The following is a 13,801-nucleotide window of genomic DNA, read 5'->3' as shown; positions in this document are numbered from 1 at the left end:
TAAAAATGCTTCAGCAATCAATTATAAATTGTCTTGAAACACTTCTTTAACTATATCTGTTTTACTGCCAAAAGTAGTACCATCCTGCTGTGACAACCAAACAAATACTAAAGTAAAGAAAATGCTTTCTTGGAAACAACTAACATAGTTAATTAATCCCGAGAAAGTCTAATTAAGGAAAAAAGAGGAAATAAAATTATACATTTTTAAGATTGACCAAGGAGATGAAGCTACATATGTGGAAAAAATAAAAACAATTCTAAAAAAGATTATATTAGAAAAAAAAAGTAGTTACTTGGATAATACAAAAACAATTAAATGGGCAAAGAGAAAGAATGGGTAATTCACATAAGAGCAAAATCAAAATACTTTTAAATGATTAGATGGTATTTGCCCTGATTACTATTCAGAGAAATGAAAAATACAGTGATAATTAGTATATCTTTCAGATTAGAAAACCCTAACAAAGCTCCAAAAAATTAATACAATATAATGCTAGTAAAGATAAGGTAAACACTCTTATTAATTACTAGTGAGGGTGCAACAATATCCATTATATTGTGAAATATACGTATTTTTTACTATGAAAAAAGAAAATATTATCTTGAAACAAATGCAGACATAGAAAGTCTCAACAAACACATAGAAGTCACAATAAATAACCAAATGAAAATTATAAAATTTAAAATACACTACCATTTTTAAAAAAAATCATTGGATAGATTCAGTAATAGGATAAGGAACAAAAAATAGAATATTGAACTGGAAGGAAGAAAAACAGTACTTTCCCAATGTTAACAATAAAGAAAACATAGACTGAAAAAAAAAGAACTTGCCTCAAGAAAATAGCAAAAGGTCCAGCATTTGGATGGTCAGAGTCCCAGAAAGAGAAAAGAAAAAGCACGGAGCTGAAAGGATATTTCAGGAAAATTATGGTTGAAAACTTCCCAAATATGGTGAGAGACAAAAACCTACAGATCCAAGAAGCCAAGCAACTTTCAAACAGGATAAACCTACACTCAAACACAAAATTGTAACTAAACTTCCAAAAAGTAAAGACAAAGGAAAAAGAAAACCTCCAAAGAAGCAAGAGAGAAATGATGCATTCCCTGTTGGGAAACAACAATTCAAAATCACAGGAGATACCTCAACTGAAACCATGGAATAGTATCTTTCAAAGACAGAAAAAGAAAATATTCACAGTGAATTCTCTATCTGGTGAAACCCTTTAGGAATTAAAGGGGAAAAACTAGTGGAAGGAAAACTCAAATAATTTTTTGAAAGAGATCTACCATTAAAAATTAGCTATAATTTCTTTGAAATAGAAAGAAAATAATAAAACAAGGAACCTTGGAACATCAGGTAAGAAGAAGGAAGACCAGAAAGAGAGAGATATGGGTATATACAATAGATTATCCTGTTCTTCATGAGTTTTAGCATATATTTGGTGATAGAAATAGAAATTATAGCACCATTTGATGGACAAGACAATGATATTTAAAAGTGGGGAAAAAAAAGGAAACTAAATGCAAGAAACATTTCCACACTTCACATAGTAAAATGTTGATATCAGGAGACCTGTTAAAGTCATGTATGCATATTGTAACACCCAGAGCAACTACTATAACAACTCTTCAAAGAGATATACTCAAAAAAGTATAAATGAATCCATATGTAATCCTAAAAAATATTCGAGCAAGCTGAGAGAGTAATAAAAGTGAAACAGAAGAGTAAGAATCGGAGGAAACAAGTAGAAAGCCAATAATAAAGACGCCGAATTACACATTAAGATATCAGTAACTACCTTAAATGTAAATGGTCTAAATACACCAATCAGAAGACATCAGTTGGCAGAGTGGATTAAAAATAAAATGATCCATTTCATTCTCCTTTTAAGAACCTCACTTCAAGCTTAAAGACATAGGTAAACTGAAAGTAAAAGGATGGAAAAAGATATACTATACAATCAATAAAAAGTTCAAGAATAGCTATATTAATACCTATAATGTAGAGCATGTTTTGACAGTTTTTATTTATGTATTTAATTAATTAATTTATTTATTTATTTTGAGAGAGACAGAGACAGCACAAGCAGGGGAGGGGCAGAGAGAGATAGAGGGAGAGAGAGAATTCTAAGCAGGCTCTGCACTCTCAGCACAGAGCCCGATTCAGGGCTGGAACCCACAAAACTGTGAGATCATGACCTGAGCTGAAATCAAGAGTCAGACACTTAACTGACTGAGCCACCCAAGTGCCCCAACCATTTTATAGTATTACCAGAAATAAAGAAAAGAAAAATCATTGGAATTGGGGAAATATTTGAAAATATAGTGACCAAGAAGTTCCTAAAACGAAGATGAGAAACAGCTGTTGGAAATATATCATAGAATAGCAAACAGGATGAATACCTAAAAGTGATCTTAAAATGAAATTTAACAAAACCATGAACAAAAAAAAGAAGATTCTAAATATGTCTACATTTCATGAAATTTTAGAAAAACAAATGAAATAGAATATCATAAAAGCTTACAGAGAGAAAAAGCTGATAACCTCGAAACAAACAAGAATTGAATTATGATCAAATAATCCTCCAAGGACATTGATTGTAAGCAGGCAATGGAGTAATATTTTATAGGTGTTGAAAAAAACTACTTACGTGTCCCAGTCTCAGAGTCAACACCAGCTTCATTGCTTGGTGCTTGCTAAAACTCAGAGGTATAAGAGAGCAGGTACATATTCTCTGATTTGCCGATAACTTTTGAATAAGTTGGTCTAAAGCTGATGTGAATGCACTGGATTCCATCTCCTACTGTTATCTCTTTGTATGGGAGACTGCTTGACATAAGATGACAGCCATTTAAATTCACTGGGAAAAGTTGCCCAGCCTCTGGAGAGCATCAGAACCTATGGAAAGTAGATCTTCCTGTTTTTGGGAAGGCGTCATGAGTACCAAAAGAAGTTGTGATTGGGTATATCCTCTGTCCTTGCGGTGAAGACAAGGCCTAGATCCAGCCAGTTTCTGGCCAAGCAGCTTCCAAGATATTAGGGAACTAAGAATGTTAATCTCTTTATATAATTTGGATATCCCTTATTAAATATATGGTTTGTAAATATCTTCTCCCATTCAGCAGGGGGCCTTTTGGTTTTGTTGATGGTTTCCTTTGCTGTGCAAAGGGATTTTTATTTATGCAACTCAACACCAAAACAAACAAACAAACAAACATACAAACAAAACAAACAAACAATCTGCTTAAAAAATGGACAGAGGACTTGAATAGACATTTTCCAAAGACGACATACAGATGGCTAACAAACACATGAAAAGATGCTTAACATCACTATAATCAGGGAAATGCAAATAAGACCCACAATGAAGTATTACCTTACCCCTGTCAGAATAACTCACATAAAAAAGATAAGAAATAGCAAATGTTGACAAAATGTGGAGAAAAATGAACACTGTGCACTGTTGGTGGGAATATAAATTGGTAGAGCCACTGTGGAAAACAGTATGGAGGTTCCTCAAGAAATTAAAAACAGAAATACCATTTGATTGAATAATTGCCCTACTTCACCCAAAGAAAGCAAAAACACAAATTCAAAAAGCTTTGTGCACTCTTATGTTTATTGCAGCACTATTTACAATAGCTAAGATATGGAAACAACTTCAGTGTCCAATAGACAAATGGATAAGGAAGATGTGATGCGCACACACACACACACACACACACACACACTGGAATATTGATCGCCTAGCCACAAAAGGGATAAGATCTTGCCATTTGCGACAACATAGATGGACATAGAGGGTATATTGCTAAGTGAAATAAGGCAGACTGAGAAAGACAAATACCATATGATTTCAGTCATGTGTGGAATCTAAAAAACAAAACAAATGAATAAGAAAGCAAACAAAAAACAGAATCAGACCTATAAATACAGAGAACAAACTGATGCCCATCCCATTTGGCCGGATGGGCAAAATGGGTAAAGGGGAGGGGGAGATACAGCCTCCAGTTATGGAATGAATAAGTTATGGGAATAAAATCACAGCATAGGAGATATAGTCAATGATATTGTAATAGTGTCGTATGGTGGCCGATGGTAGTTACACTTGTGGTGAACACAGCATAACATATAGAGAAGTTGAATCACTATGCTGTACACCTGAAACTAATGTAACATTGTGTGTCAACTACACTCAAAAAACAACTAATTATATCCACAAATATTATGGACAACCAACCTGCCACTTGAAGATGAAAGTGAAACATTAACCATTCTAAAAAGCAATCTGACAGTATTTAGCAGAATTGGATATGTGTATTCCCTTTAATCCAGCAATTTCATGCCTTGTTTATATGTACCAGAAAATTTCTCTGGTTTGCATAATAGGTCCATAAGGGACCATGTAACATTTGTTTATTGACTATATTTGTGGTTGTTAAGAGTAGGAGGCAACCTATGCCTTCATCTCCAGGGTAATAAATAAATTAAATATTGTAGATAGAATTCTCTCCAATGCCATGTATTGAGAAACCACACATAATGTACCTAAAACAACAAATAAATATTAAAATATAGTTTTACAAATAAAAAGTAGGAAACAGACAAACAGAACACATAGCACACTTATTATAACTTTAAATTTGAGACAAATAAGAAAATATTACTTTAACAGGACATGTCACTATCTAAGGACCTAGATCAAAGCTTGGTGCCTGTTGTGGACTTTATGAAGCAACCCTTGGTGCCTATTGTGGATTTTATGAAGCATTAGATGTGACTGTGGAATGTAGATTAAGGAGAAAGATAAAATAAAATAAATTCAAGAAAGAGTATGATCTTCCAAACACAGATGATGATAATTTCCCACAAACTGAAGAGTTTCAAAAATTAACGTCTGTGCAACTTCCACCTTCTCAATCAATCAGTGAAAATTTTTAATTTCTTGAAAAATAGGTTATGATTTCAGTAAGATTAGTATCAATTTCCAAAGGAAAAAATGTTATAGCAGAAAATTTTACATTGTGCCTTTCTTGTGAATTTAATAATCAGTAAAAAATCTTTATTTTTTATAAAAATATATCCACATTCAAATTAAGGGCAATCATGCTCATTTGATCAAATGATAGAAAATAATCTAAAAGGTTATATTGAAGTTAGACTACTGATCTTGCTGATTTTGTTTTCTCTTCATTTGCTAGTGTTGTAAATATTGCCTAAATGATGTTAATCTTGTACTTGTTAAATTACATGTCTAATACTATCCAAATTAACCTAACTTCCCTTCAATTTCTTACCTATTTATTAAGAAAATATGAGCATATGCAAAAGGGAAATGGTATAATGAAATAAAAATGTCTTTGGACTCAGTAATATTGGGATTTCAAATAACAGGTTCACCTCTTCCTAAACGTATACTGTTAAAAGTGTACTTTGAACTCTCCTCTTACATGAAATGGAAATCCTATGTAATTGAGTGATTGCCAACATTAACTGAGATAAAATGCAAAACACCTATAAAAATCTCTGGCTAAAGAATGAATCCCTTACTGTCCTCCCAAATGACAGCACAATGCAAAAATAGTTACTGATGATTCAGATACTATTTTTGATACAATATGAATGCTAAAATGTGAAACTTTTAAAACACTGAATATTTGTGTTAAAAACTGTTGAAACTAAAATATTTGTTTTTTTGAATTTTGTCCTCAGTGTGATGAGTTAGCCTCTTCTTATTTTCTATGTAAAAAAAAATGTAAGCAGTATGTAGATTTGTAAAGCATTAGTCTGAAAAGTTTTTTGGTTTTTAATTTTCATTTGTTTTACTTGTATTTATTTATTTTGAGACAGAGCCAGGGGGAGGGGCAGAGAGAGAATCTCAAGCAGGCTCCACGCTGTCAGCACAGAGCCCGATGTGGTGCTCAGACTCAGGAACTGTGAGATCAGGACCTGAGCCAAAATCAAGAGTTGGCTGCGTAAGCAACTGAGCCACCCAGGCAAAAGTATTCATTTTGTTTTTTATGTCTTCCTTTCTTTCTTCCAACCCCCTTCCACCTTCCTCCTCTTCTACTTATTCTTCCCGTTCCTCTTCCTCTTCCTCTGTTCCCCCACTTTCTTCTTTCTCTCATTTTGTTAAAAGAAATATAGACTATGTCTTTCATCTATTTTATTATAATCCTATTTCCCCTGTGACACATAAGGAGAATCAGAATCCAAAGTCTATAAAATAATTTTCCAAAAGTTTTTAAATCAATTTTTCAAAGGCTAGAGGTAAAGCTGAACTCAAGTTTTTGGATTATAAATCCACTACCTGTCAGGATGTTGCATAGACGAAATATTGCTATTATCACATTACTGAATTATTGAATGTCATTGCTATTATTTAATTTCCTACCCACATATCTTTATAAATTGTTTATTTTTTTCATAGTCACCTGGTTTATTTTAAGCAGAAAGAACAATTTGTCAAGTTTTATATCAGGCTATCATGTGTAATGTCATAATTCATTTAACTTTTAATATGGCATCTGATTTTCTAAGTGGCCACTATATTTTCCTTACTATGTTATTAATGTCGATATTATCCTGAAGCTAATTTAGTTACAGTAAAGTTTTAGATAGGTAGTCCCTGGTTCTTGGAATAATCAGCCTATAATATGTGACTTAGACACAGCATAAGATAATCCATAGACTATTATGAAATGGATTATTTGTAACAAGAATGCTGCCCACCAACCTACTAGCATACCATTAATATATAGTATTAAAAGCACAGCATTGATACTTTGAAAACTGCTAGTCTAAGAAAAAGTAGGCATAAATGAAATGTGAATTACGATTATGCATTTTCAATTCTACCCCAAAGGTTTTTTTTTAAGTTTATTTATTTATTTTGAGAGAAAGAGAGAAAGAGAGAGAGAGAGAGAGAGGTAGGGAGGGGCAGAGAGAAAGCGACGTCCAAAGGATCCGAAGTGGGCTCTGTTTTGACAGTAGAGAGCCTGATGAGGGGCTCATCTCACAAACCTTGAGATCATGATCCTAGCCAAAGTCAGATGCTCAACCAGCTGAGCCACACAGGTACCTCTACCTCAAAGAAAAGTAAAAATTTTCGTCATTCTCTTTAAAGGACTTCTGTAAGAGTAAAAAGTAGATGATGTTCTGATTTGTTAGACAACTCTAATTTTGAAAAACTGGTATAATATAAATTTGAAAAAAGAGAAATATACATTCTTAAGATAAGGATTTGTTAACATTTGGAGAGTGTGGATCACTTACACCACTTATCAATCTGTCGTGAGAGTGAAACACAATAAATCACTTACAGAGTTTTTCCTAGTGTGTGAATTCTCAAGACAGGTTATATTTTAAGAACTTCAATGCTATTGGGCTTTTGCTTGCTGAAAGTTATGTATAATAAAATGAAAGTTATGTAAAAAGGTTTATTTCATCTCACTTCTTTATTCTCCTTTTGAATTTTACCTTTATGATTGACAAGTTAGAATACAATATCAGAATACACAGAGATGAAAAGGATTAAAAAGACATTTGCATTTCATTGAGACTAAGTAGCATTTACCTATTTTAACTCTACTAGTAATCTATCTTAAAGTCGATTATTCTCACTTTGTATTTATACGCTGAAAGCAATTTTAAATGAAATATTTTAAAGACATCAATATATTCACGTGGCTATGAGCTACTCTAAATAACTGCATATTTAATCATGGAAAGAAAATACAAAATCCTGAAAAGATTGGAGCTGAGTTTGACTTCTGTTTCCTTCTGAACTTCGCAATTTCTCTGCCTATCCAGAACTGGTGGATATCCCAGGATACTATGGGATGAGCTAACAGCTCTGGGTGAATATTCGAATCAGCGTATCCAATAGAAATCTTGGTCCTCAGATCTTTTGACTTATATGTGAAATGTTAACACAGTGAGGACGGTGGAGACATAAGTAAGTGGGCTGGGCCCTCCTCAACCCTGAGGCCTAAGAGTAAGGAGACCCAGGTACACAGTTCTAGTGCCTCCTGCACTGCAACCCCACAGAGGTTGAGAATGCTTTTCATGCCTTTTGCTCCCAGTTCGATGATGCTGCACCAACCGGGCCTGTAACTCAAAAACCAGCCATAACATATGATAATAACAACAAACCCAGGGGGCCTAGATAACGAGGTAGAAGCTGAAGTTAAAACAATATTAATACAAGGCAGGAAAAGCAGAGTTACTGGTGTGTTGACAAGCAGCAGCTTGAATAATGACAAAACACCAGGAGATTTGAATGCAGCATACACACATGGAGAGCACTTATTTTAGAACTAGGAAATATAAGAAAAATTGTATTTCCCTATGAACAGTTTAGCAAATGAATTGAGGAAGACATAAGCACTGTTGAGACTAGAATATTTGGTCTAAAATATCAAATTAAAGGAAACATCTCAAAGCACAAGAGAAAAATAGTCTGATAAGTCAGGGGCAAAAAAACACAATAGGAAAATGTGGAAATGATCTGATGTGGCAATTCACAGAGGAACAAAAGCAAATTGTGAATAAGCATATGAAAAGGCACTCAAACTAATCAGTAGTCAACAAATGCAAATTAAAGTAACATTGGGCAACATTCTATACCTGTAAGACAGGCTATTTTAAAAATTGAGATAATACCTGTTTTAGATGAAGAATCAGAAAAAATCTATCTTCTATACAACTGATGGCAATGTAAATAATTGTGGAAATCTCAGAAGCAAAATGATGACTTCTATTAAAAAATAAAAATGCGTATAGACTCTGAGCTCTCATTCCCACTTCTGCAAACCTGTCTCATAGGATTAATTCTATAGAACTAATAGATGTATAAAGTTATGTATTGCAGCATTACACAGAGAAAAAATAGGAATGAAACAACATGAATACCCTTTAATTTGTCAGTCTTAAATTTAGAAAGCTTCAAGTACAGTACAAAGCATATTTTATCCCTGAACCATTTGAGAATAAGTTGCTGACCTAAGGCCCTATCAGTCCTGAATAATTTAGTACATATTTTGTACAATGACATTCTCCTACATTGTCACAATATAAACGATCGAACTTTGAGAAGTAACATTTATAGGGGCACGTAGGTGATTCAGTCAGTTGAGCATCTGGCTCTTTCTTGGTTTTGGCTCAGATCATGATCTCACAGTTTGTGAGGTTGAGCCTGGCGTCGGGCTCCGCGCTGACCGTACAGAGTCTGTTTCTGATTTTCTCCCTCCCTCTCTCTCTGCCCCTCCCTTCTTGTGCTGTCTCTCTCTGAAAATAAATCAATAAATGGGAACAATTTATTAAAAAAAAGAAAATTAACACTGATATATATATTACTAATATCTAATTCTCTGACTACATTCAACTTTTACTGGTTGTCCCTACATGTTCTATATTGCTCAAGAATCCAGCTTAGGACAATGTGCTAACATTTTGTTAAAATGTCTCTTTAACTTCTTTTGATCTGCCTGTTCTTAACATTCATGATACTGATACTCAAAGATTACAGGCAAATTATTTTGTAGAATGTCCGTTAATTTGGGATTTTTCTCATTGCATTCTATCTATAGGCACATGATTTAGATTAATCTGATTACCAATGTTAAATTTAATCACTTGATTAAGGTGATATCTACCAGACTTCTCTTTTGTAATATTACATTTTCCCTCTGCAATTAATTAATAATACATGGGCAGGTAATTGGAGACTACATAAATATTCTATTTCTTTTCAAATTTAAATTTATATGTATATTTATTTACATCATCATGGAGTCATGATTTCCTGTTTTGTTTTAAGAGTTATAATCTGTTCTTATCTGTATTAGTTTCTGAGGGCTATTGTAAAAAAAAAAAAAAAAAAAGTACCAAAACAAAGGTGGCTTAAAACAAGAGAAATTTTTTCTCTCACAGATTTGGAGGTTAGAAGTGCAATATCAAACTGTTATCAGGTCATGCTCCACCTGAAGGCTTTAGGGAAATACCTTTCTTGCTCCTTCCTAATTTGTGTTTGCTCCTGACAGTTCTGAAGCTTTTTGTACACCCTTCCAATTTCTGCCTCTATCTTTACATGGCCTTCTTCATTGTAACTCTGTGTGTCCTCTTCCCATAAGGACACTAGTCATTGGATTTAGGACCCACCTTGATCCAGTATAAGCTCATTTTAACCTAATTATATGTGCAAAGCCTGTATCCAAATAGGGTCAACATTCTGAGGTTCCGGGAAGACATACATTTGAGGTACGGGGGGACACTATTTAACCTACCACACTATTATAATTTCTTTTGATGTTCGTATGTCCCAGATTTGGCTGGTAGGAATCTGTCGTGCTGAGTTTTATGTCCTTTTGACATGTCCCCATTGTATTTTGAACATTTCCTTACTTTCTGGTATAATAAGATGTTCCAGGGTCATTTGCTACTTTAATTGTTTTAGCCCTAGGATCTACTGCTTCTCTAGGTATCCTTGGTTCCTCTTAGTAGAAAACAGTATTTAGAAACTAAGATCTGATAGTAGATATGTTAAGTTGCTCTTGAGTTGGGCTGCTTCAAGGCTCACTAAGTGGAAATGCTTTTGTCTTTTGACATCCCTTGTCACAGTCAAGAAATCTGCTATTATTCTAATCCCCTTTCTTTATATTTTATATCCTCTTTTCCTGGCTGTTTAAAAATAGTTGCTTTGTCTTTGGTGTTCCACTGTGTCCATACATCACAATATGTTGTTATTATTTTTTACATAGAGTGCATCCTTGATCTATAGATTCATGTACCAAACAAATTCTAAAAGAATATTTATTATTTATTAAATCCTACCTCCACTCCATTCTGTTTTTTCTTGAGGACTCATATCTATGTTTTTTTTAAAATTCTTTTTAATCTTTTCCAGCCTATCTCTTTCATGCTATGTTCTATGTATATTCTTTTCTTTAAATTTTTTAACGTTTATTTATTTTTTGAGACACAGAGAGAGACAGAGCATGAGACACAGAATCCAAGACAGGCCCCAGGCTCTGAGCTGCCAGCACATAGCCTGTCACGGGGCCTGAACCCATGAACCACGAGATCATTACCCAAGCCGAAGTCGGATGCTCAACCAACTGAGCCACCCAGGCTTCCTGAGACATTCTTTTTTTTATGCTTATTTACCTGTTTTGAGAGAGAGAGAAAGAGAGTTCCAAAAAGGCTCAGTGCTGTCAGCACAGAGCCTGATGCCGGGCTCAATCCCTCCAATTGTGTGATCACAATCTGAGCCCAAATCAAGAGTTGGGTGCTTAACTGACTGAGCTGCCCAGAAGCCCCTAGGTATATTCTTTAGATTTATATTCCACTTCATTATTTTTCTCAAGTCAATTTATTTAATGTTTAATTCATACTTTTAAAAACAATTTCAACAATTTTATTTCTCATGGTCGCATATTTAAATCTACCTATTAATTTGTGGTAATGTCTCATAATCACTTAGCAACTGTGTGCTTTATATATTTAAACATTTCATATATTCAAAAGGTACCTCTGATAATTCCAAAAAAATGCAGCTAGTTGGGAGAAACTAAAACTATTGTTTTTCCTGTTTTTTGTTTTGTTGGTTTTTTTGTTGTTGTTGTTTTGCTAAATGACACAAATAATGCATTACCTTTATGATTTTCAATTTATTGCTTTTTCATGACCTGTGAGATCCTGTAGACCTAAATGAGGGAAGTTTTCTCTGGAGATATGTTTTTGCATTTGCTGGTAGCACCAATCTCAGATCAGTGCCTCTTGAGAGTCTGCAAAAGTCTCATGCTCTGTTTCCACTTTGTAATTTACAGGGCTGAGTATCTGATAGTAGGGATGTTGTTGACATCTGGCACTGAGGCAATCTTCTCATTGCCTACACTTAGTACTTTAGCTTCCTGCTGATGATTGGTTTCCATCTTAAGGAGTGTTTGTATGTGTTTCTGTGAACAGAAGTCAGCCTGTGAATTCTCCTCCTTTTAACACTAGCAATGTCTCAAAATGTGTGTACATAATTCTAAAAAAAAAAAAAAAAAGTAAAGATGGCTCATAAAGTGGTCTTTTAAGTAAATGCATATAACTTAAAGTTGAATAGATTAAAGATTTAAAGAAGGTAAATTTAAAGAACTTAAGAGAACAGGTAGTATGCACATATGACAAACCTCTGAAGATTGTTGGTGAAAAACGGCACATTTGTAAGTACCACTCTAGTTCATGTTCATTCCTTCCTCCTTGTGCCCTGCTATATTTTATGTATGTCCTGTTTATTCCGATAATTAATCAATCTACCCTCACTCCTTTATTGATACTGTTTCTGTTCTTACATTCCATGCAAGTCAATGTCAGGATGGTGACTTAGGTTACATTTCAATGCCCTAGTGTCTATCACAATTCCATAAAAAGCATAAATACTCATTTAGCTGAATGTGTTATGAATACTTGCCTAACAAAATAATCTGATATTGGGTATTCTCCACTAAAATGTACAATTGTGGACAGATGCTGATCATCTGTGTTTCCCCTAGAACTTCCATACAAACCAACTATCGATGTTAAATTGAAATGTTGAGAGATTAAATTACTTCTGTAGTTATTAATGATGAGACACATTCTGTCCCTCATGACTCGGGATGTTGATGACATAAATGTCTTTGTGTTTTCTGTATGAATAACCTCTTACAGCCGAGAAACTGGACGCAGTCTTTGGCATGGGTGTATTAGCCATTACTGGCAAACAGTAAGTTCTAGCTCATAAAAAACTCATCATTTTAATCTATGCCCTTTGTCTCTATGCTAAGTGTATTACACAACATATTGATTCATCTTCCTAAGAATAACAAGCACATATTGGTTTGCAAGTGCTCTAATATTAGAATTAGTAATCTTATTGTCTGGATTCTGTAGTGTTTTGTTCTGTATCATACATTTTGCCATTTACAACATTCTATATCTTGAAATTGTTCTATAATGCATGTAAAATATTTCAAAATAAATTCAAATGTACATATATAACTTTTGTCCCACTCTCATAAATTTAATTTAAATGGAAGCATAAATTGCCTTCCCGATTTAAACACAAATATTTTAATCTGTTATTAATACACAGTTTGAAAGTGTTTTTTTCTGATCTAAATATCATGCTAATTATATTTACCTGTGCCAATAGTCATGGCTATGGTGATTGGCAATAAAATGGTGACTCCTTGAACAAGTAGAAATTTAAGGGCCTGTTTAAAGTACGAGATTCTTTTCATAGGTGTGTTTTCACTGACAATATTTACAAAATCTCCTAAAAAAATCAGCCAAAGGGTAAAAAATAAGTCTCCAGATTTTATAGAAAAAAATTTTGGAAATGCCTCTAAATCATATTCTCTATGGCAATAATTCCCTGCAAAAACACATAGTTTATTCTCCTAATTTAAACATACTTCTTTAACATAAATTAAAGAAAAATTTCCCTTTTAATTCACTTTTTGATATTTTTTGTGTGAAAATATTCTACTTAACTAGTACAAATGAGCTCTTGAAGGACTGGACAGAGGGCTGGCAAGTTATTGTAAAATAAATGGTGGTCCGAAGACCATGTGGCCATTGTTCCTGTTAATCTATCAGTATTTGCAGAGAAAAATAAGTAGGTGTGGACTATTTTTGAATTTCATGTTTTTGAGTTTTTATAATTCTAGTAATTAACCTTGGATAACCTAATATGAAATTAATACAATCCAAACAATATATATATATTTTTTCATTTAAGCATATTGGCATCTGTTATTTCTTCCAG

The sequence above is a fragment of the Acinonyx jubatus genome, chromosome C2, assembly GCF_027475565.1.
Source record: "Acinonyx jubatus isolate Ajub_Pintada_27869175 chromosome C2, VMU_Ajub_asm_v1.0, whole genome shotgun sequence".
In the NCBI taxonomy this organism is placed as follows: domain Eukaryota; kingdom Metazoa; phylum Chordata; class Mammalia; order Carnivora; family Felidae; genus Acinonyx; species Acinonyx jubatus.
The sequence above is the reverse complement of the archived record's forward strand: the minus strand, read 5'-3'. Positions refer to the sequence as shown.